The sequence below is a fragment of the Phoca vitulina genome, unplaced genomic scaffold (genome assembly GCF_004348235.1).
Source record: "Phoca vitulina isolate PV1807 unplaced genomic scaffold, GSC_HSeal_1.0 scaffold58, whole genome shotgun sequence".
NCBI classification, from domain to species: Eukaryota; Metazoa; Chordata; class Mammalia; order Carnivora; family Phocidae; genus Phoca; species Phoca vitulina.
Window position 1 is genome coordinate 1,380,655 of NW_022589761.1, and position 24,595 is coordinate 1,405,249.

The window sequence follows — 24,595 nt, forward strand, 5'->3', positions numbered from 1 at the left end:
CCCAGCTGCTGTGGCCCCCGTGCGCCTCTCGGCTGGCTCCTCCCTGGGGGGCCCGGCTCCAGGCGCGAGCCCCGCACGGCCGTGGGTGGCCTCTCGCCCGACCTTTGTGAGCTGAGGCTGTGTTTATTGTTAGAAAGATGACTAAGAAATCCTCGACATATCGTATCATCAGCATTATGATCGGGGAAACAACACCTACAAAATCTATTATTCATTAAGTGTAACCAATATATAATTTAAAACAGTGGGTTTTGTCAAATAATGTTAGGTCAGCATAATTTTCTGCCTATTACTAATATCTATAACATCTTTGCCTTAGTCAGCTCTATTTAAATATGCAATCATTTACAGCTTTTGAGAATATTTCTGTGCACTCCCAATTTCCAATATTCAACTACGACAAATTTTATGCTGACATCAATAGCAAACTATTAAAGACAGTATTTCATTATTGGTTTTTCATCCCAAAAGTTATTTACAATTATATACTAAGCACTCATATTAAAGGAAACCATTTAAATGAGGTGCTATCTACTTTAACAATATGTCTGTCACAGAATGAGATTGTGTTTAAAGATTTTATCAAGAAATGGTTGTTTGCTGAGGTTATGTTTTGTCCATGAAATATGCATTTCATATCTCTTTCATTTCATTAACATAATTTAATTTGTGCTTTGCATTTTGTGCATAATACATATTTGATTTACAAAACAAATATTTCCATTAGAAAATGAATTTCATGCAGGCAAAAAAGCAGAACCAAATGATGTATTGAAGGAAAATAAGAAGAAATGAAATGCATTTTCTCAGTCTATTAAAAAATCTATGGCATTGACAGAAAGTGCACTTAGTGCTACATTTAAAAAATAGCACATATGTCAATGTATTAACAAATAGAATTGGAAATACAAATATTTCCCTATATCAAGCCAAGAATCTCTTTATTTTAATTGAGTTGATTTAAAAGCCCAACTACAATTTAATTTTTATTTCATGATGTGGTGCTGGGGCTGGTGCCGTTGGAGCTGTGTGGGGTTGGTGGTTGATGGAAGAAGATAGTTGACCTTAAAAATGGCTTTTATTGACAATGGAGAGACATGGTTGAATAGGAAGCGAATGGGAAGCAGGCCCTTTGTGATCCGGGAGCAGGGAGGGGAGGGTGAGGAGGGCAGGCTTCTGAGCAGCTCTCGCTCACTGCTCCTCGCCGCCCCTCCCATGCCCTTCTCTCCTGCACCCAGTGCACCCTCTCTCCCCTGTAGGGCTTGCTGGGGTCCCGGAAAGTGGGGAACTGGAGTCTTTGTTGGCCCATGCATGAGAGGGAGGCTGGGGGATAGGGGGCTGTGGATCTCCAAGCTAGGACTCCTTTAGGCCCTTGCTCCCCTTCCCACCACAGAGGACCCTCCTCCTGGCCAGGGCCATGGCCCAGGCTGTGGTCGGGGCAGGCACACCCCTGTCAGTGCTCGCGTGCAGCCTTGGGCCCACCGTGACAGTCAATGATGGAAGACACGGGAAGACATGAATGAGACCTCCCCGTCGGTCACTGAGAGACACTGGGCAGCAGGTGGGCCCTCAACCCAACAACCCCGGCTTCTCTCCAACCCCGTGGGAACAGAGGGGTGCTGACCCTTCAGGAGAGCTGCAGGACGGGAGCCTGAGGGACAGACCACTGCAGTGCAGCTCCTCAGGAGAGGACAACTTTGCACAGTGAGTCTGTGGCCGAGCTGGCCACCACACTGGGTGCCTAGTCTCTGACCTGAAAGGTTTTTCCTGCAGCCCACAGATCCATACCCCAGGCCCACTCATACCCATCCTGCCTTGGCCTCCCACAGAACAAGGAAGCAACCCCTGGCCTGACAGCCCTCAAGACAGGTGAAACAGGGTCAGAGGGATCTCAAGTATCAGGTTGAGGCTGTTTGGAACATCCTCAGGGCCTCTTTAGAAGAGAACAAGGGCTAGTCTTCGTGCTGTTATTATTGAGGAGCATTGCCTGGAGCTCACGAGACCCTCCCGTTTATATATGCAAAGGGCAGTGATGACATTGGGGGCCCTGAGTGGGACTGTAGTGTACAGCTGCATAGGTTGTGCACTGAACCAGAGTAGAGATGCCATTCATGTCGGTGAACATGAGAAGTGTGCCCCCTAGGAGTTATGCAGTATGGCTGCCCTGGGGAAGGCCACATCCCACCATCAGTGATCATGGAACATCACTGGTAAGGATGGGAATGCTCCCACATGCTCCTACTGACAGGGGTGTGCCTGCCCCGACCACAGCCTGGGCCATGGCCCTGGCCAGGAGGAGGGTCCTCTGTGGCGGGAAGGGGAGCAAGGGCCTAAAGGAGTCCTAGCTTGGAGATCCACAGCCCCCTATCCCCCAGCCTCACTCTCATGCATGGGCTAACAAAGACTCCAGTTCCCCACTTTCCGGGACCCCAGCAAGCCCTACAGGGGAGAGAGGGTGCACTGGGTGCAGGAAAGAAGGGCATGGGAGGGGCAGCGAGGAGCAGTGAGCTCCTACACACACACTCTCTGACACACTCATACATGCTCCCACAACTCCCAATACTCCCGTTCTCTCTCTGTCTCTCTCTCTGTCTCTCTCTCTCTCACACACACACACACACACACACACACTCTGGAGACCCTGAAGACCACCCAGCTTATTTATGCCCACCTAGGTCTGTGCCCTCAGGGCTCCTCATCCCCTTCCTGTCACAACATAGGCCCTCTGAGGCTGGGACAGCCCTCCTTGGACAGTCCCCACCATGTCAGACAGAGGTCTGTGTACACCTGGGCCCAAGAAGGATGGGTCACCTTGCATGTGGGAAATGCCCAGAGGCCTTTGGGACACAGGTGCCTGGGCAGGGGCTAAGAGGAACTGAAGGGGGACTTCCTCCATGATCTGAGTGGGACCAGCAGTGCAAGCCCCGGGCCAGCCTGGTGTCCCTGCTCCTAACTCTGCCCCCCTCCTTCAAGCCCCTGCCCCTCCTTGGCCTATCCAGGGCCCTTGGAGAACATGGACTGTAATTAGAAAAATCCCTTTTGTTTCGATACCAAACATCACAAAAAAATGGTCAAGTTGGTTGGAGAGGGAGGAAACCAGCAGAGGGGCCAGGAAGCTGAATGGCACTTAGCAGGGGCCAAAGGCAGAGAAGAGGGGCTGGCAAGGCCCCCCGCCTGCGGTCAGGGATGTCTTTGTCATCCACCGTGTGTCAGGAGCTCCCAGGCACCACAGGCCAGTCTGGTCACCCACACCCCCGAGCACCTGGCCCCCAGCCTGGGTCCCTGGCCACGCTGCCTGAAGGAGGCAGGGAGTCAAGGTCTACGCGTGGTCTCTGTTGTACCACGGAAGCTGAGGCCACTGAGCCAGGAGGGAAGGCTGCAGTGCGGTAGAGACATGGACAACACTCATCCGTGATTGAAGAAGGTACTTCCTTCCTCTGAGCAGGGCTCCATGGCCCGCAGGTGAGGATGCTGGTGTCCGCCTCATGGAAGAAGAAAGAACAGGTGTGCATGGAGGTGGATGGCTGGGCCACATGGGCTCGGCTGGCGAAGAGGTGGGAATGTGCCAACACAGGAAGTCAGCTTGCTTTCTGGCTGAGGTATTGAAAGGAAATCCATTTCTGGGGGAGGAAAAACCCTCCTCATATTAGCTGTATGGATTTCTGGCTCCAGCTGAGCCAGAGTCCCTCTTCCCTGGAGGGAAGGGCGGCGCGCAAGGGCCTCAGGAAGCTTCCAGCCGTCCTACCTTCTTGTGGCTCCTCAAGAAGGGAGGTCTTCAGAGAGCCTGAAGCCGCAGGGGCCGGATTGCTCTGCGCCTTGGCGGGCAGGGAGCTTGCTCAGGGGAGGGTGCCAAGGAGCGTCTGAGCCAGGGGCAGGTCCTAGGGCTGTGTTCTTCCTGGGTCTCCTGAGCCCTCTCGCCTCTCTGGCCAGCGAGGGACCCGTCTTCTGAGGACCTGGGACATCGGCATCAGAGACAACCAGCCTTGAAACGATACTTAATTTTGCTCCCAGGATGACACATTTCAAGCCCAGGGTGCTCTGTTTGGCTCCATGCAAGGTCCTGGGGAAACAGAGGCGTGGGACTCTGTCCCTGCCACCGTGAGGTACACACCGGAAGAGAATTTATCCTTAAATGGTCTTAACGGATAATTCTATTAAATACAACTTCCTTTTAGGCATTGAATTTGTATATAGCTAACATAGGTGCATAATCTTAAGCATGAGTTGGCTTCTAGTGAGAAGCACTTTCTCTTGGAGAGCCCAGCATTCTCCGTGCTGCCCCTCCCTACCCTCACCCTGGCTCCTCAGGGTGGCCACTGCCCACTCTTTTAGCTGTTCTAATTGCATTTGGTTTTGTTTGCTTCTGTTTTTGCTGGCTGTTTAAGAGATATATATATATACCATTATGAATTTATGCTCAGATTTCCCGCCAGAACCGTAACCTCGTATTGCAACCACAGGACTGTGTCGTATCGGGCCGTCCAACACTCCCACTTCATCTTCCTTGAGGACGTCGTTCTCACACAGTGTTTGGCTCCGCTGGAGGCTCTTCAGGAGGAGGCTCAGCGGCTCTCCTGGTGTCTCCCCTCCACATCAGCCTGGGGACCGACTGGCTCCTCTTGCTTCCCGCGGCTACGTCCTCCCATTTCTCGGTTTATTCCTTCATTTTGCCGGTACACACCCTCCAGCGACTTTCTGAAAAAAGGTGCCTGGAGAATCCTTTTCTTTTGGACTTCGCATGTTTGAAATGTGCCTCCTGACTGGCCGTTTGGCTGGATCTGCACTCCGAGGTTGGCGTCCTTCCCCTGCCAGTGTTGAAGGCGCCGTCCCAGCGTCTCTGGGACCCAGCATGGCTGCTGACAAGCCCCATGCCTTTCCAATGTGGCCCGTTGCCCCCTGATAGCATTAAGATCCTGTGTCTATCCCCTCGGTTCTGAGATCCCACATGGCTGGGCTCGCTCCGTCTGGAAATGCCTGTCCTTCACGGCCAGGATGTTTCTTTGAGTCACTACCTTCAGAGACGTCTGCCGTGGTCTTCCTCAGCCCCACGTCTCTGGAAGTCTCGTCAGCCTGTCTCACCACTTCGTCCCCCTGCCTTAGCTGGTCTCTCCCATTTCCAACTTTGTTCTTTCTGTTCTGCTTCTGAAGAATGTCCCTCACTTTAACTTCCAACTGCTGATTTGCTAAAATCCTGCTCTCTTATTTCTCATTTTAAAAAGCTCTTTTTCTTCTTCTTCCTTCTTCTTCTTCTTCTTTTTTTTTTTTTTTTTTTTTTTAGTGAATGTTCCTTTTGTCCATCTCCAGTTCCTGTCTCAGGGAGTCCATGCCTTTTTCTTATCTCTCTGAAGCATTAATGATAACCTCGTGGGCATTTCCTGCTAAAAAAACATGGCAAAAACGCATTACATGAAACCTATTCCCTTTAACAAAATTTCGAGTGTTTTATGCGAAGCGAAGGAAGCCAATCATAAACAGGCAAATACCGCCTGATTCCACTTTTATGAGGTATCTAAATTAGTCCAGTGCAGAAGCTGGGAGCACAATGGTGGTTGTCAGGGGCTGAGGGAGGGGAAACAGGAGTTGCTTGCTGTTCACTGGGTGTGGAGGTTCAGTCGGGCTAGAGATCTGTGGGCATTTCCTCTCTCACTCCTGCATTGCCTCCATGTCTCCCAAGTCCCTCTGTTGGCCTCTGTCTCACGTTTTGGAGACTCTGCTCAGATGTCTGGTGGCCCCCCCATCCCTATGTATCTCGGAGCGAAGGGCCAGGGGCACCCCTGGAAGGTTTGTGGCCTGGCTGTGGGCCACTGGGGGGTGACCTGCCCACTTCCTGTGAACAGCCACATGTGGGATCCCTTGGTGTCTCTCTTGGGCCAGTCTTGCCCGTGAGAGCCCCTCCGATCTCCCGTGGGCCTGGGGCTGTGTGGATGAGCACTGTCAGTTCTGGGGCCCGGGGGCTTGGGGCTCGCTATTCCCTCTGGGGCTTCTTTGTGCCCCGCGTTGTCATCATGGCACCTGCTGCCTCTGCCCACCTTCTCTATAGAACCGGTTCCACCGTCTGCTGGGGGCAGGAGTGCGTTCTCGGCAGCCCAGGCCGGGAGGTTAGCGGGGTGACCCATGATGCTTTTAGCTCTGTCCACACCCCATGCTCAGACACACCTTGTGGCTCCAGTCCCTGAGCAGCCACCACTGCCGCCTCTCACGCCGGCCCCCCTGCGCCCCTCACGCCGGCCCCCCTGTGCCGCCCGGCCCTCCCTGTGCCGCCCACGCCGGCCCCCCTGCGCCCCTCACGCCGGCCCCCCTGCGCCCCTCACGCCGGTCCCCCTGCGCCGCTCACTCACTACTGTTCCACCTGCTCTCCATCTCTCAAACTTGTGTCAAAATCCTCCTTCGCCATGGCTGCTCGGCCCATTCTCTCTGTTTTGTGGACTCACGCCTTCTCATTCTCCTACCGTCCGCTCGTGAGGTCGGGCATGAGAGCAGAGAGACGCGCACGTGCTGAATCTTCCACGGGTACCCAGAAAGACACAAGCGCGGGGGGCCCTCTGGGCCAGTCCTTCCCGTCCTTTGGACTCCGTTTCCTCATGTGAGGACGAGGCAAGTGGTGGGTGACCTGACCTCCCAAGCCCTGGCCAGCTCTGGTGGTGTTTCTGGGTTCTGTTGAGTTCTGAAAAAACCTGCACAGACCCCACAGAAGGAAGCTGGGCTGGAGGAGCATAGCGGTGTTGCTCTTTTGTCCAGAACGGCCACGGGCTGAGCTGAGACCCCTCTTCCTCCCAGTCACAACCAACTCTACCAGGCCCTGCCCCCAGGAGTCCACTCCGTCTTCCGCATACTCAGCCACCGCAGGCCGGGATCCCAGCTCCCGGGCCTGAGGCCGGGAAGGGACGTGCGTGTGACAGAAGTGGGAGAGGTGGGGGCCGTGGCACTCACGCAGCTTGTGCTCCATCAAAACACACACACAAGTTTTTAGTATAAATACCCACATCTGCCGGCTGTACGCCCTGCTTTAAAATATAGTGTATTAATACAAAACACGAGGTACAATAAGGGCCGCAGGGGGGACCACCAGCGTGGGTGGGGGCAGAGGGAGGGAGGGGAAAGTGTGGGCAAGAGCTTCTACTGTGTTCCGGCTGGAAGGGACGGGTGCGGCAGGGTACGCAGGTTAGCACTGGCAAGTGAGGATAATCTCCGCAGGCGCTGGGACGTGGGGCTGTCTCTGGACACGCGGCACCTGGCCCTGGGGGGACGCGCGCAGGGGGGTAGCGGCCTGGAGTGGCAGCGTCCCACTGCACACAGGGAGAGGGGGTGAGGGTGGTGCGGCCCTGGGTTGGTTGGTTGGCATGGCTGTTCCGTATTCTGGGGACTAGCTAGCCCTGGGAGGGGTCAGAGCATCAGAAGCACGGAGAGCAGAAGACAGAGTTAATAACTGGCCCTGCCCAGCTGCCTGCAAGAGGCCTCTGCTGGGGGATGAGAGGTGCAGGAAGGGTAGATGTGGGCATGCTGGGGAGGTTCCCCGGGCGCCTCTGGGCTAGTGGGGAGAGCACCCCGAGTGAGGACCGCACAGAGGGGACAGGCTGAGGCACTGGGGCGGCTGCTTGGGCAGCTGGGGGTGCTGCCTGGGGGGGTCTGTGGAGCAGCTTGAAGGATAAAAGTGTGGGCACTGTGGGAAGTTCCCCCTCTCCTGACTCCCTCCCCTGCCCCCCCCCCCCAGAGCATCGGCCAATCAGCCCGGGCCCAGTTATGTGTGTGAACAGGCCACTAAGACGTACCCAGCGGCACCCCCTCCCCCCGGCGCCCTGGCACAGTGCGTCCCAGCAGGGGAGCCCCCCGGGGACTCTGGGTGCAGAGCAGGTGCTGGGGGAGGGGGACTGGAGACACAGGGGCCTTGGGCTGCCCCGGTCTGCTCATCCTGGTGGAGCGGGCGGGGGGGGGGCCCGGCCCCACGGTTCCTACCCGCTGCAGGTCAGGGCGCCCTCTCGGGGCCTTGCTCAGGGGAGGGGCCTCCTCAAGTGCCACCGGATGGCGGGAAAATAAAAGCCGTGATTTAGAGGCCGCCTCCACTCGACGGGCTTCCTTAGCCAAAGACGCTCAGCTAATGAACCTCAAGCAGATTCATGGCTGTGTGTGAAGTCGACGGGGTCCTCACTCCGCAGAGACGAGCAGCATAAATCTTTGTTTTTAATGTCTAATGATATGTAAAATATTTAAATTTGCAACTCAGAATTATTAAGCTGCCAAGGTTTTTTGCCTATTAAAGTGTATTCTTGTCTGAGAATTTATGGGGCGCCCTGTGCCCGCCGCCAGCCCCCATTAGGGGACAGGAGGTATAGATTTGTGGTCTCCTACTGTAAAAAACTTCAGGATCGTCTGACCCTGTAAACTGAAAATTCATGTCTTCTCCCCCGGGGACAAATGCATTCTTTGTAAAGGCGGCCCATGGCCAGCCTTGGGCTCATGTTAGTTTATTGTCACTGGTTGATAACGTTTAATGGAAAAGATACAAGAGTGCCAAAGAATTTTAATTATTTTTGTGATAAAGTTATATGTTCGGCCTTGAAAAAGTAGAGATAATGCAGGGATTCATTATTATTCCCACTGTGTTTAAACAGACGACACAGAATGCAAACAAAAGCAGATGAAATTTGAAAAGTATTATCAATATTGCAGATAGCAGATGCCCTTTCGAATCAGAACAAGCATATCTTCTATAGCAACTTTATGGTTGAGTAGTTTATTCATTTCTATTAGAAGGTTGTACGTTTCTAAAATATGTAGATGGTATCTAGAAAAACCAACCAACCAGACGGGTCATTCTGCTTGTTTTCCTAAATTTATTATTTCACTTCTGCAGGCCCGATCTGAGGGGCATTAACATGGGAGTGGAGTCTTATTGTGTCAAATTCTATCTTGTACATGACCTTTGGCGGGCTTGGCGCTGCCGTGGAAAGGAAATCGGAACGAGGTGTCTGGACCATGGCAGAGTTTACATTTGGCTTTATCTGGGTTGTGGTTGCGAGGCTGGAGTCAGGGTCTGCCTGTCTGTTGGTAAACTTTCCATATTCTCTGGGCTTCTTTTGGCACCCGACGGAGGGAGACGGGTCCAGAAGCAAATGGCGATTGTCCCTCACCACCCGTCCCCCTCCCAAGCCCTCCCCCCAAGACTGCAAGGGGTCACTCCAAGGTGTTTGAGGGGATTTTGGCTTCACCTTGACACATAAAAATGGATCTGACTTCTTTCTAGGGCTGTGATCTACCTGAGCTCCTTGTCTCTGGGGGTGCAGCTGGGGCTGTTCAGATTCTGTCCAGGTGTTTTCTTAGAGGCTGGAAACAGGCCCGGGATAACCGCTTGCTCCCGAGGCCCCATTCTGGGGCCGAGAGCTTTTGCCTTCCTATTCTGATTCTCTTTTCTGAGAAATGGATCAATTCTTGTTCTCATGTTCACGCAAAGGATAGCCTAGAGCTTCAGCTTTGTAGCCAGGGCCTTGGGCTCCTTGGGAGCCCCTGTTTTCTCAGCCGTAACATGGGTTCGGGTACTGTTGGGGTTGTTAGCATTACACGAGGTAATAGAGTCATGTAAGCTCCAGCCCCTTGTCTGGCAGTGAGTAAGTGAAGTGCTCAGTAAGAGTGAGCTGCCATTATCATCAGGACTGTTGTTTTTCTCCATTGATGGTTCCTGGATGCATAGCAGATCACTCTCCCTGTCCCAGCGGTCGGCTGAATGGGGCTCCTTCTGGGGCTCCTTCCGGGGCTGATGTTTCTTTGAGGCAGCCCCAGGACTGTGACCGCCACTGGCTGGGTCTCTGAGGATGCCTGTGAGCCACGGAGGTGGAGAGCAGGGAACCCTCATCCCTGAGCGCCCAGAGCTGGAGGGTCTTGGCCATGGGGAGGCTGTGAGGGCAAGCCCAGACTCTGGGGGGCTCATCAAGCCTGGCTGGGGAGCTGAGGACCGGTTTGGACAGGGGTGCCATGAATTAATGGGTGCTTTCGTGGAGCTCTACCTGGCAGCAAACAGCTTCTTAGGAGAAGGGACTTGCTCAGAGACAGGACATTTACAGAAATAAACCATGTGATGAGCCATAAGAGACATCTCCATATGTTCCAAAGGACCGGTAAGATACCTACTGAGTGCTCCAGCCACAGTGGAATAATCCTAGATGTGAAAAACTAAGGGATAGCTGCAAATTCCTGGGCGTTTGGAAGCTAAATAACATTCGAAACAGAAATAATAAATTAGGAAAACCTGGAATGGAAGGATCCTGAAGATGCTACATGTCACAAGGTGTGGGTCACAGAGAAAGCCATTAAGTACACAGGGGGAAATTTATGCCTTTTAGACATATTTATCAGGAAGCAAGAAGGGTCGACAACCAATGAGCTTAGTGTTCAACTGTAGAGACTGGAAAAAGAGCAAACCCAAAGAAATGAGAAAGAAAGTAGTAAGGATAAGGGCAGACACTTATCACATAGAGCAGACTCAAAAAGACACAGCTCCTTGCAAAGACTACTAAGGCCCAGCAAGGGGCAAGGGGCGGTGCAGGCAGGAGGCAGACCCAGGGGGCCTCTGGTGGTGGGGGGGCCGGGTGTGGGCATAGGCCAAGGGGACCTGAGTGTCCCAAGCGCCTGTCAGGACCGGTTTCCCCGGACAGTCCTGCTTTATGCCTGTCGTCCCCTCGTAATTATTAATGACACCTCCTTTCATCTTCGAGTGTCCTGGTTTGGAAGGTAACACCCACCTGTGTGCCACCCACCAGAAGCCACTTGTGGCTCCTGAGACCTAGAAATGTGGCGCGTCCGCAACGGGGTGCGCTGCTGGTGTGAGCTCACACCAGCTTTTGAGGAGGGAGTACGAGAAGCAGAATGTAAAATATCTCAGTATTTTTTTTTACATTGATTACATGTTTAATAATCTTTTGGACATATTGGGCACATTATTAAAATTAATTTCACCTGATTCTTGTACGTGGCTACTGGAGAACTAACATTGCCTGTGTGGCTGGCATTCTCTTTCTGTTTTTCTTTCTCTCTCTTTTTTTTTTAGAGAGAGGGAGGGAGTACGTGCGCTTCGAGCGTGGGGGTCGGGGGGTTGGGGCAGAGGGAGAGAGAGAATCTCAAGCAGGCTCCACGCCCGGTGCGGAGCCCGACCCGGGGCTTGATCCCACGACCCTGAGATCATGACCTGCGCCGTAATCAAGAGTCAGACGCTCAACCGACTGAGCCCCCCGGGCGCCCCTGGCATTCTATTTCTGCTTTACAGGTCAGCCGGGCTGTGAGCGGGCTCTGGGTTAGGAGCCTGCTTAAGGGCAAAGGCTCACAGTTCAAATCCAGGCCCCAACACTAACTTGTCTCGGTCAAATTACACCATTGCTCTCCGTTTCGATTGTCCTTCTCTGCAATGGGAACAGTACCTGTCTGACGAGATCAGGGGGTGGGGTGTTGGGGGGGGGAGTGAAACTGAGATAATTCATATAAAGTACTCAGCACTATGCACTTAGCATTCATTAGGTACTAGTTGCCAGTCATAAAACCCAGCATAATGACGATATGCTTCCTCCCCACAGTCCTCTGACGCCGTTTTATCGCTTAGGAAGTGACAGCGCACGGAAAGCTTTAGTGGCTTGCCGGTGGTCTCAGGGGTGCTAAAGTGGCCTGCCCATCCCGCCACACGGTGCACCTGGGACCCGTCACCTGCACTCCCGTGCCGACAGGAGCTGGCTTCTCTGCGTCTAAGCGGTCCTTCCTTCTTCCAGCTTGTTCACTCCTGCCTCCTGCTGCCCACCAGCCCCTGGTCGTCTCCTGGCCCTGAGCCAGATGAGGATGTTCTCCGAGTTTCCCTCTCTCCATGACCTCCCTTAGTCCTCCTAGCGCCGAGCATGCGGCCTGGCCCCCAGCACAGATTGGCCAGGAGTTTGATGGATGCTTTCTTGGTTCCTCAAACTCTCCAGCTTGAGCTAAATGCCGTTCTTTCAGAATGGGCAGGATGGGCCTTAGCCACAGTAATCGGAGATGTGGTGAGAAGAACTTTTGTGAAGATTAAATAAATCTTAATAAATAATAATAATAATAATCTTAATAAATAATAAACCCCGGTCTGTGCAGGGCTGCGAGAGCTGGTCTCCCCAGCTGGACATGCTGACTTGGGGACCTACCTGGGCCTCAGGTACAGCCCCTGGTTTCATGGATCACACCACGATCTCCATTTCGGTCAGGACTACCCCCATTGGCCAGATTCCTGTCCTGAGACCCCCTCCCTTGCTGTTCCAGTGGCAGACCCCCTGAAGACCTGGGACCTGACCCAGTGAGAAGGAGATGAGCCCAGACAAGAAGCCACCCCGGGGAACACCCCGTCATGGAGTCCTGCTCAGTTCTGGGGAATTTGGGGACATTTGCCGGCAACATCCATCTACTGGCTTCCCACAAAGGACACTGTAGCCTGTCAGGGGAGTGAGGAAGCATGAAGACCAAGAGCTCATGTTCCTATAGGTCTTCAGCGTTGACAAAGTACTTGGTGTTCTTTTATTTAATCTTCACAAAAGTTCTGCTGAGAGATATTATGATTCCCATCTTACAGCTGGGGAAGCCCACACAAGGCAGGTCCCTCCCAGCTGGCTCCAGGAAGAGCCAGGACTTGGGAAGGACCTGCCTGGTCCCGGGGGAGGGGGGGATGGGGTGTCACCAGGTGGGGGCCAGGTAGCCTGCTGCCTCAGGGTGTATCCTGGGTGCCTCAGGGTGGCAGGTGACAGGGAGGAGGCAGTAGAGAGGGTGGCAAGAGCTTGAGATCAGGAATCGGTAGGTCGTGTTCAAATCCTGTCCCACTGTGGCTGCCTGCCCGAGCCATGTGGCAGTCCAGGGCCAGAGCCCACCATGGTGGCACTGGTCCGCCCTGCACTAACTGCAAGCTGAAGGAGCAGAGCACAAGAGCCTGCTCAGGCTTAGCCATGCAAGAGATGGGGGCGCGGCTAGCCTGACCGAGCTGATGCCCACAGCAGGCTTCCCAGCGGCATGCCTGGGGGAGCCCCACACCACCTCCTCTCAGGGACCGGAAGGCCAGGTGGCCACCTACATCCCACAGCCCTTCCTGCGGCCAGTGTCCCTGGGGAAGGAAGGCGTCTGCCTGCCTGGCTGTTCCTGCCCGCCGTGGGTGAGCACCTCAGGGCTCTCCGTGGGGACGCGCTGGGGGCACTGTCTATAAAGCACCAGCCGGAGTGAGTGTGCTTCTATTTTATAAGCTCTGCTCTTCTTTGAAAATGGAGCTTCTTAAAATCATCCCCTTTGGGAAAATTGGCCTTGACTCTTCTACCATTACGCGCAGGGATAACATTAAAAGGCAAAATTGTGTATGCAGGTCCGAGGCAGTTATAATTAGAATAATTGTCCCGTGTTTCAGGTGCCCCTCTTTCTGGGAAGCTCAAAGCACTCTGTGAGCATTATCCAATTAATTCTGGAAATAGCCAGTGAGAGAGGTGGGGACAGGTCTGTCACGCGCCATTTATGCCTGAGAGGTTAAGTGACTTGCCTAAGGTCCCACGGAGTCAGGAACTGAGCCCTATTCAGTGCGCAATGGATCGGGGTCCTCACAAAAAGCATTTGTGACGCAGCTGCAACTCCAAATGGTAGGTAAAAAGGCCCAGTTTTCATACAAGTGCCAGAAATTTCCTGCTGAGCTCCCAGGTCACAGTTTCCCCTGGAACCCAGAGGAATAGCGCCCTCACCGCGTCCCCTTGGTGGACCAGAGAGCCTCCCTCCCTCGGGGCTGCGCGTCCTGCGGACTGAGCTCTGAAAGTAGTGAAGTCATTCATACGGGTTCCCGAAGATGACACACGGTGGTGACCCAGAGAACTAACCGAGCCAGATGCAGTTTACGGGTTACAGAACCAATTCACTATAAGGAAGAACCTCTCTTTTTGAGAAACAATCAACAGAGTCATGATTTGTTAAGCGGCTCTCTTGATGGTGTGGTTTTATGAGCTAGCCTCAGCGGAATTACAAACACCCCAACCCCTTGGCAGACAAGTAGTGGGAACCCCGGAAGGGGCTTGGACCCCAGGTGTGCCATGAAGGGAACACGGGTGGGAGAGGATGTAGTGCCCGGCTGGTGGCTTGTGGGCAGCACCGGGCAGGATGAGGTCCCAGGTGTGTATGGACAAGGGCTTTGCCGGAAAGTTCTCTCCACCTGTGGGCAGAGCACGAGGAGGATTGTGGGAAGGATGGAGACACGGGTCTTCAAGCGAGCTTCTGGGCATGGCTTCCAGAGGAGAGCCTGAGAGCGGGCGTTCCCTCAGGGAATGCTGTCACCGGCCAGGAGGAGGAGAGAGCTGTAACCAAATTCACTCACTCATCAAAAACTCTGGGTATCAGGCTCTGGGGAGACACCAGTGAGCCAGAATGGGATAACAAAACCAACCACACAGAAGCCCGGGGCCCTGCCCTCCTAGGGCATTGCTGTCTCGGGGGATCCAGACATGAATTTTTAAGAACCACACAGATAAATGTAATATTTATGTGATGAATTCAAGAGAAGAGTGGCCTCAGAAAACGCGAATAAATAGTGGGGGTGGGGACCAGTAGGGGCTGGTGACAGAGGAAGACTCCATGAGGAAGGGCCGTCAGTGGAGACCCAAGGGTGTTACCTGTGAAGGTGTGTGTGTAGAAGGAGGGGAGGTGTCTGGGGCACAAGGAACAGGCAGAAGTAATGAATAAAGGGGTGAGGGGTCTTGGTGATGTATGAAGAGGAACCCAATCTCCAATGTACTTTTTTTCTTGTCTATTTGAATCATTGCCTTAGTCTGCTCAGGCTGCCATAGCAATTACCATAGACCGGGGGTCGGGGGTGGTTTAAACAACACACATGCATTTCTCACAGTTCTGGAAGCCGAAGTCCAAGATCGAGATGCCCACAGATTTGGAGTCTGGTGACCACCCACTTCCTGGTCTGCGGATGGACCCACATGGGGACGAGAGAGATTCCACCTTTGTGACCTAATCACCTCCCAAAGGCCCCACCTCCAAACACCACCACACTGGGGGTTAAGCTTCAATGTAGGGACTTGGGGGGGACAAAGATTCAGTCCACAGCAATCATCAAAATTCAAGTCCAGTTAAATGTCACTTATGGGGATGTGTGGAGGAGAGCGTGAAGAACTGCATGAGGACAAGCTTAGGAGACAGTGAAACCCAGGTGGGACAGCCATCCTCACTGGTCCCTGATGGCCACAGCTGCACCCCGGGTTAGAGCCCATGGGACTGGCGGGGTCCTGCCCTGGGAACCGAGGAGCTCCCCCGGCTCCAGAGCTTGCTTCTCCTTGCCTGAGGCCCTGAGTCCAAGGGAGAGAACGGTGGACTGGTGGGGAGGAAGCCCCTGTCCACGTGAGCTCACCTCCATTCCCTCGCAGGCTCCGAGGGCCACTCTTCCAGCTGGGGCTGTAGCCACTGGTTGGGGTTCTCTGGCTATTTGCCCCTGGCCTGTCCCAGCCCTAGAGAGGAAGAGAGAAGCCCCAGGAGGGCTGTTAGGGCCCCGCTGCTTGGTATGGCTCCTGGGGAGTCAGTGGGTGGGCTGTGGGGGCCCCACGCATGTGTCCTATGATGGTGTTGTAGGGAGTCCCTGCTCTCTTGTACGCACGCACGTGCGAGTGCGCGCGCACACACACACACACACACACACACACACATCCTACTACAGGAAAGTTCACCTGCTTGGGTCACTTATTTCCTGGTCGCCCCAACCAACACCGTGAGGCTGAGAGTTTGCCTTGTTCACAGCCTCCCTTCCCCTGTTATCAGGGGCTCCCCTCAGTCTCCCCATCTTCAAGAGGGGGTACCCGGGACTCAGCCAGCTCCGTCTCCCCTGGAGGAGGCCTGGGTGCCTGGCGAAGCCCCAGGAGCCAGGAGCTTCAGGAAGGGAAACAGCTATTCAAACAGCCCTCAGGGGCTGCCTTCCCATCCCGGAGAAATGGGTGGCCGGGCTCCTCCCTCCTGCCCTGTGATTATACAATAGATTTAAAGTCTCTGATATCCACAAATCTACATCAAAATATATTCTCTAGCCGTAGGGAATGTCTCAGAATTGTTAACCTTCTCCCCAGGTATTAGAGGTAGCACACTGTGAGATTAGATGTATATTTTCTTCAAGATACACCACCCATTGAGGGGTTCATATTTACATCTTTTGTTGATATTTTTTATAGATTAAAAGCACCTCTTTGCTAGGTGATAATTCTGCTAAGTACTGTAATTTGCTGCCATTAATATTTGTCTGAGTCCTAGTTTGCAAAATATATTTGAAACCATGTTAGAAAGTCACATAATTGCTTCTTTGCGAGCTGGGAAATGAGTAGTTTCTTTACCCAGCCTTTATCCTGTTAACCTTGGAGGGGAGGGGTGTTCACCAGAGTCTTGGGGATGGCTGAGCACCGGTGGCCATTGAATTCCAGTGCCTCCTGGGGGCAAGGACGCAGCCTGGCTGGACCAGCTCCCTGTGGTTTCTGGGTTCTGTTGAGGGCTGCAGATCTGGCCCTGCTTCCCCCCAGGACCCCGGTGGGAGGTGAGTTCCACTGAGGATGCCTACCCCTGCCTGGGCCCGAGGCCTGGGGCTTGCAGAGAGCTGCCTACCCCATGGGACCCAAGGCAAGGTATCTACTCTTCCTGGGCCTTCTCTCAGTGCCTTCTCTGGAAAATGGGGGCGTTGCTCTCCCAAACTGACTTTCCCAATAGCGTACGCGAAAGGCTCCTGCTAGAGGATCAGGTGGCTCTGTGCCTGCCACGTAGCAGGTGCTCAACGAATATTCCGGAAATGTGTGAATGACTCAGCTGGTGGTCCGCACGGCCAGGCTGGTTCTCCTGGAAAGCAATGCTTGAGGGGCCGAGCAGCCAGGCCGCACAGGGCTGGGTGAGAGGAGCTAGGCAGGGGCTCTGCTTTGCCAGCACCAGAAATAGGGGACCCCATGGTGCAGGGCAGGGAGCCCGGGGTGACCTCAGCCTCTGCCTTCCAAGGCAGCTAGGGACCCCAGCTCTCTCCTGTGCTCCCCACACCACACCCACCCACTCTCTAGGCCTCTTGCCACTGGAACAGAGGCAGCCCGGGCCTCGGACCAGGCGGGCATCGTGTCTGGGGTCTGGTCGGGGGCTGGTGCCCCTGGCCACAGCCCGGTCCTGGTGAGTGGCTGTGTGCTCACCGCCTGCACGCACCTGACTGCATGTCTGTGTGCACAGGGGTGGCCCGTGTCTGTCTGTGCTCCATGCTGACCCTGCCGCTCTCCCCAGGATGCCCAGCGATGTGGCCTCCTAACTGCTTCATCTCCCCCTGGTCTGCTCCCTGATCTGATCTTGTCACCCTCCTGCCTTCAGCCCTTTAGCGCCATCCCCCCCAGCTCCTTGTCCAGCCCGCCCATGGCCGGCCCCTCCTGACCTCTCCGCCTCAGCCACGGCCAGCGCCCCTCACTGTCACTCCGGCCGCCTGCGGCTGCAATGAGGCCTTTGCCCGCTCTCTCCTTCTCAGCTCGGCGAACTCCCACTCGTGCACTGCTCCCCATGATGTCCCCTCCTCCCGTCCTGCCTTCATGTCCCAGGCTCGCCCACGTCCCCGACCCTGCAGTCCACCTTCTAGCTGCCTGCTCACTTGTCCGGCCATGGGGACAAGCTGGGGGGTCAGGAGCCGTCTCGATGGTGCACACTCCCCAACTCCCACTCCAGGCTGTGTCCTCTGTGGTCCACACCACGACCCTGTTCTCTCTGGCCACAGGGGGTCTTAGACCCTCCACTCCTTTGCCGAGGTCGAGGAGGCTGCATGGGCCCCCCCGGTCACCGGGGCCCTTCCATGCTCCAGCACAGCGTGGTCGGGGTCTGGAAAGTGTAGCAGTGAGTGAGTGACTTCAGTTCATCCCCTGCCTCTGGCCTACTGCGCCGCCAGGTTCAGGCTAGGCTGGAGCGGGTGTCCAGGGCCAGAGAGGCCCCTGCAGCCTGGGCTGGTACCCGAGCACAGCCGAGCTGGGCCGATGGCGCAGGGTCCGGCCCTCTGAGCAGGGAGCGCAGTGGCCGCTAAGACACTTCCCTTTGTCCCCATCCTGCCTGTCACCAGTCTCCTCTCTAGCCCTGTACCTTCTGCCCTGCTGAGGCTGTCCTCCTCAGGCTTGACCCCCAGCTCCTCCTGTCTCCTTGCACGCTGGGCGTCAATGCACAAGGGAGCCCCCTTGGCTGAAAAAGAATCGTAGGCTTGGAGAGGAGGAACACGTGCCCCCGAGCCACAGGGTTCATTGGCGTAGGTCAAATCCAGTTGATGCTCATCGCTGGGAACATGCACCACACAGGGTGGTACAGCAACCCAGTGTCCCTGAACTGGGCAGTGATGTGGGGTTTGTCCTCTAGGCTCTACATGGCAAATCCTAACACCGCTGGATGGATCCTAACACGCTTCTGTGCACACCTGCCGTGTGCCATGGCCACAGACAACCCTATAGAAACCCTTTCTGAATCTCATGGGCGTCAGGGGACTGGGGCCGCCACTCGGAGAGAGGGGTCCTGGAGGCAAATCCCTCACCATGAGCTGAATGAGCTGGGGCTCCAGCCTGGGTGCATGCGTGGCCGCTGCCCGCGCCGCTGTTGGCCTGGGGGGGGTGCTTTGGTACCGAGTCCGGTCCGGTTCTAGCACCTGCATCACAGGGGTGTGGCGGGCACGGGCAGATGAGGGGCGTGCGAAGTGCTGCCTTGTCTGAGGAGGGATGTGAGCGCAAGTAGCTTATTTGGGAGTTAGCACAGGGAGGGAGGGGAAGGGGTGTCCCGGAGCAGCTCACTGGGGGCAGCTGGGGACAGGTCTGCCCAGATGATTCTCCAGGGGCCGGCACGCCCCCGGCCCAGGGTTGCAGTTGCTGGTGGGACGAAGTGCGGGCACTGGGGGGCACAGTGCTGGGGGAGGGTGGTGGGCTGCGCATCGACAGTCTAGAATGAAATATGCCTGGCCACACTTACTACTGCAAATCAGAAGGGCCTCTGGGAATCGTCATGTCTGACTTGCTTCTTCACAGAGGAAAACGGAGGTCCAGGGAGGAGGGCTTATCCGGGGTCGCATCACAGGCCTCGTCATGGGGCTGGTCCTGCCCTCGGGCTGTGCTTTCCTCCCAGGGGCACCCACTGTTTCGTAGGAGTTCCCCCACTCTGCTCTCTGCCCTGGGCACCCTACCCATCTCACCCCATCAGACCCTCACAACATTGTACGTGATGGGAATTACCATTCCCATTTCACAGATGAGAAACCTGAGGCCCAGGGAGGGCACGTGAATGGCCAAGGCCAATGTGTTAGTAAGTGGCAAAGCTGGGGTGTGTGCCCCCAGAACCAGGTTTGAGCCCCAGCACTCACGGCTGTTAGCCTCAGAAAACAAGGGGGCATGCTCCGGGAATATGAAGCTCACAGTTTCAGAGACAAGTACGTTTTGTTGCGGAGAACGGAAATTTTGGCCAAAACTAAGCTGAGAAACTGTTGGAAATGCCAAGGTCAGGAACTGCACACTGCTTCCAGGGAAGCTGGGGCCCAAAAAATGCTCCACAGATGGGGGGGTTGCAGCCCCGAGAGGGCGGGAACCAGCCTGAGAGGTTGAGGGGGCCAGTGGGGACTGAGGAAAGGGGTTCCTGGCGTGAGAATGGGGCACCCACGGGGCTGGGCATGCCGCTGCTCACCCCCCGCCTGCCTGCCACCCCTGGGGCCACACACCGGGAGACAGGTGTCAGGCACAGATTTGCTCAGGGAGTTCCGGAGGAGAGAGACCGCCACCTTTCTTTACTCTCCCCAAATGGAGCAGTGTCTCCGGACTCCAGATGGCAGGGAGACTGCATCTTCACTACTGAGGATAGACCAGGCACAAGTTCAGGGCTGGAAAGTGCTGGGAAACCAGGGACAGGTGTAGACCCAGGGCATTTACGTTGTTCCCGTGGCCACTTGGCTAGATGCGGTCCCTAACTCAGGCTGGGGAAGCCACGCTTCTATCCCTGTGGTGGGCTGGAGCACCGTGTCTGTGCGTTCACATCCCCCAGCACAGCACCACCGCCCCTGCGTGCCCTTTAGGCCTCAGTCGACCCCTTTGTGAGTTTGAAACCCTGCAGCTGCAGGGGCTGGGGTTGCTCATGAACTTGAAATGCCCAGAGTTGCCTCTTCAAGGTGGGGAAGGCACAAGAGAGGCTTTCATCTTTTCTGAGCAGACCCAACAGGACCTTCTACATCCCCCAAACAAACGCAACAAAAATTCAGTATGCCCCGTATGTTCTTTTCAACAAGTCATTCTGACCCATGAATTTTTCACACACCTTGAGAGGGGGATTCAGGCCAAATGAAGCTTTTTTTCTGCTGGAACCAGGAAAGTTGCGGGCTTGGGGGACCTCAGAAAAATCCATTCTCCATGGCAGTGGCTTCTGTGGTCACAGCTGGGTTCTCAAATGGTTTAGGAATTTTAAATCCAGGTCCAAATGGAGGCTAAGATGGCCAGGCTTCCTTCCATCCATGGGCCCAACTCACGGGAGGAGGCATGGCAGGTCCTGTGCTCGAGGAGCCTGTGGCCAGACAGGAGGTAAGATGACCCCCCACCCCCTTCCCGGAGGCATCAGAGAGCTGCAGGAGCAGAACCTCCTTCCCAGGGGGCGGTCTGCACTCCCCAGACTGGGCGTGCCGGCGGAGGGGCCAGGACCACCAGGGCCACGATCCTCCTTGCTCTGTGGGACTGCCCAACCCTGCCCCCTGCGTCAGGTGTACAGCTCGCCTTTGTTCCCTTTGTCCTTCAGTTACTCTTCTGAAACAAGGGGTTATCATGTCTGCCCCGCCCAGCTGCTGCCGGGCCACCTGACTTGGACATCTCCATGTTCCCACATGCTTCGCCCGTCCTCTGCTGTTGGGTGTGTGAGCCCCTGGACCTACTGTTTTATCACCGGTTGCCCGTTATTTGGCTCCTGAAGCCCAGCCTTTATCACTGGACTGCCCCCGTGTCCTGCGGCCACCACTGCTGGGCTCGATGTGCAAGCTTCTCTGCCCTCATCTTAGCCCACGTCTCGGCCACAGGCAGGACGCATGCTTCCTGTTTGACATACATGCTGCTCTTGGCCTCCAGGACCCACAGTCATGTTTTCTTTCTGTCTTTCAGCCTAGTGGTTCTTGGACAGCTCCGATCTGTCTACTCTCCATGCCAAGTTTGTCATGTTTAGTCCTTGGCCGCCTTCTCCATCCCTCCCTCTCCCTGGGTGATCCTACCTGCTCCTGTAGCTCGAACGCTCACCATGTCAGTTAGCTACGGTGGGGCAGTGAACCCGGGGCCCCCGCATCGGGCAGCGGTGAGCGTGCATTATCTCGGCTGTGCCCCCGGGCTTGACTGGGGTAGCTCTGCGTCATGTACCTTGTTCTGCGGCCCCACCACATAGACGTGATCTCATGGCAAGAGCCGAAGCTCAAGCAGGCAAACACTTCAAGCTACTGTTGTCATTTTTTTGTTTTTGTTTTTGTTTTTAAGATTTTATTTATTCATTTCAGAGAGAGAGAAAGAGCACGAGCGGGGGAAGGGGCAGAGGGAGAGAGAGTAGCAGGCTTCCCGCTGAGCAGGGAGCCCAATGCGGGGCTCGATCCCAGGACCCTTGGATCATGACCTGAGCCGAAGGCAGATGCTCAACCGACTGAGCCACCAGGCGCCCCTCAGGCTCCTGTTGTCATTGTGTCTGCTACCATCCTGGTCAGGGTGCCAGGAAACATGGTTGACCCACTCTCTGTGAGCTGTGGCAGGGATGTGAATGGATGATTCCATCATGGGAGAGTGAGGGATTGGGACCAATAATCCAACCAATCTACCCCAGCACATCTGTGCTGCAACTCCCAAATGTCAGTCCAGGCCAGTCCTCTGCTCTGAGCTTCAGACCCGTGTTCCACGCCCCTGTGGTATCTCCACTTGGCTCTCCAGAGGGCTACCAGAGACAATTACTCAGAGCATCTCTATCTTTAAGACTGTTTCCTTGTCTGTAAAGTGAGCAGGTTGATTCAGACGATCTACTAGTTCTGAAAGTAGGTCTAGGTTTGAGAGCTTGTGACTTTCTTTTGGAGTTTTCCCCTTCTAGATTTAGGTGATGGTGAAGAACATGGATGTGTAGTCAATGACCAATTTGGGGCAACGCCTGTTGACCCCTTCCAGGGTCTGTGATCCTGGCTCTCATTGAGTTCTCTTGGACCCCGTGGAGGTCAGCTGGGCCATGCAAGGTGTGTGGATGAGGACCACATAGGCTGTGGGTAGAATGAGGGACTCTCCCAGTAGCTGAGAATCAGTTCCCAAACCCAAGCTCTGAATTTGGAGTAGCAGGACCAGTCTGTGGCCCTGCAGTTTTATTGCTGCAAGGTGGAGAAGCCTTCTGTGGTCATTCTCATGGAGACATGCGTGGCCCGGGGACCTCACGTCCCAGGCAGGTTGCCCTCCAGCCTGGAGCAACCTTCCTCAAACCCCGCACGCCCCAAACAAAAGCTGCATCTGACTCCTCAGCCTTTGTGCACATCTGCATTATTAGCAATGCTAATACCATTCTGCAATGATAAATAATTAAACAATTATGGTCATGAATCAATAAGTTTAGCACATTTTTTTCATCAGCAAATTGTACTGTATAAACAAGAAATATAAATTACCAAGTCTAATTTCCCCCTAAAATTATAAGCATTTTATATCTAATAATTAAAAAAGTATTAGAATTCAGGGTAGGATGGTTAGAACTTTAAGGAATTTTCAGTTTCCACCAAACACCATTAAATTGTCATGTTTTATGTCTCTGAATCTGATTAAAATTTTGAGATCTGGCCTCAGAAATCTTTCTTTGTTAGTTCCCAGAGAAGCCCCTCTGGGTTCCCGTTTCTCTCTGTCCTCACAGACAGCAAATCCACTGGGCTCCAGCTTCCAAGGGTCTGAATCCTTGGGGCCAGCTGGAGAGCTCGGATTGCTAGGAGTTCTCCACTAAAACTCCAGGTTACAAATCCATGGCGTGTAGGCACAGCCCAGCCCTCCATAGATTTTGTGTGTGGCCTGTTGGGAATTGTCTTATTTTTATGTTTTGTTTTTAAGTTTAGATTTCCAGACTTCTTTTGGAAAAACCCCAGAAGGTGTACCAGCACTGGGTTCATAGTTTAAGTGAGTGTTTCAATGGGGCGTGAACTGTCTGGACTGCCCCAGGTCCCACCGCTCCCTACAGTCTCCCAGGCCCTGCGGCTGAGGGCATCTGCAATTGTCTCAGAGGGGCCACACCATCTTTCTTGTCCCTGGCCCCGTCTCTCATGTATGTCACCTGCATGGCCCCAAGGCATCCGGGTTTGCAAACCCCAGATTAATGGTTGGAGTTTGATGCCTTCCATGCTGTCAGCACATAAGATAAAAGTCACTAACACTCAAATTCAAAGGCATTTTACAGGTGGGAGAACTGAGTTTAAGAGTGGGAGGTAGTTAAATAACCAAACCAAGGTCCTGCCCGGGATGGTTTCCTTTCACCTGCTGCCCATCGCTTGCTAGGCTCTGACCCAGCACCGCCGGCCAAGGAGCCTCCTCCCGCCCTCTGGCCGCGGCCTCTAGCCAACCAACCCCCCTCCACCCGGATGCCCCCCCACCCCCGTGGTTCTCTCCTTACCTCTCCCCTCCGCCACTTCCCCACCTTCGCCCCCATGCCTGCTCTCTGCTCTTCTGAGCCTACCGTTAGGAGAAAGGGCTCTGATGAAATCAACCAGCAGCTGACCCTTTCCTTCTCCTCCTGAAACCCCCCTTCCAGCCCAGAGATGGGCTCCGCCATCCACCCGGGGGCAAAGCCAGAGCCCGGGGATCCTAGCCACCTCCCTTCCCTCAGGACTCAGCTTCCTCAGGCTTCCGGAGGATTCCAGCTCCCCCCCCCCCCCCCCCCCCCCCACTCCTTCCAGGCTGTGGCCGGAGCCCCTTCACTTCTTTGAAAGCATTTTCAACACAGCTGAAGAATGAGGTTTCTAAATTGCAAACCCAGTGACTACCCCTAACCCCAGCTTAAAAATATCTAAAGACCTCATTGTCCTCAGATGAGGTCTAAACTCCTTAACTTGGTGTTTTAGTTCAGGTGCGTTTGGAGGCAGGGGTGAGCAGCTCTCTCAAGTCAGCTCAAGAACCTGGAGGGGTGGTTCTCAATTAAACTCTCATGGGGCCGGAAGGCGAGGCAGGCCGCCTTGTTCCTGCCACCTCCTCTGCGCACTTCTCTCCCTGCTCCTCCGCATCCTGAACGCTTCCGAGGAAACTTCCCTCCCCAGCCCAGGGTGTTAGTGGCCCCCTCCATCCCCCTGTGCAGTGGGGACAGGTCCTGGTCACCCCCTGGGGTCCATGGAGCTCTGCATCATGGGGTCAGGTCTTGGTCATTGTGTGGGGCTCAGGGAGACTCAGAGACCACCGTCCCTCCTGGACCGAAGTCCTGTAGGGAAGGTAGGACCCATGCACAGGTGAGCAAAATCCTTGGCCTCAGAAGTGATAAACAGACCAACAAAAGCATCTGAGAAAAAAATCTGCTAACCAATGAACTCCCAAAATACTTGTGTGGGGCATGGCCCCTTGCCGGCAGGGACCAAAGTAAGCCCTAGGGCTCAGTCTCAGGG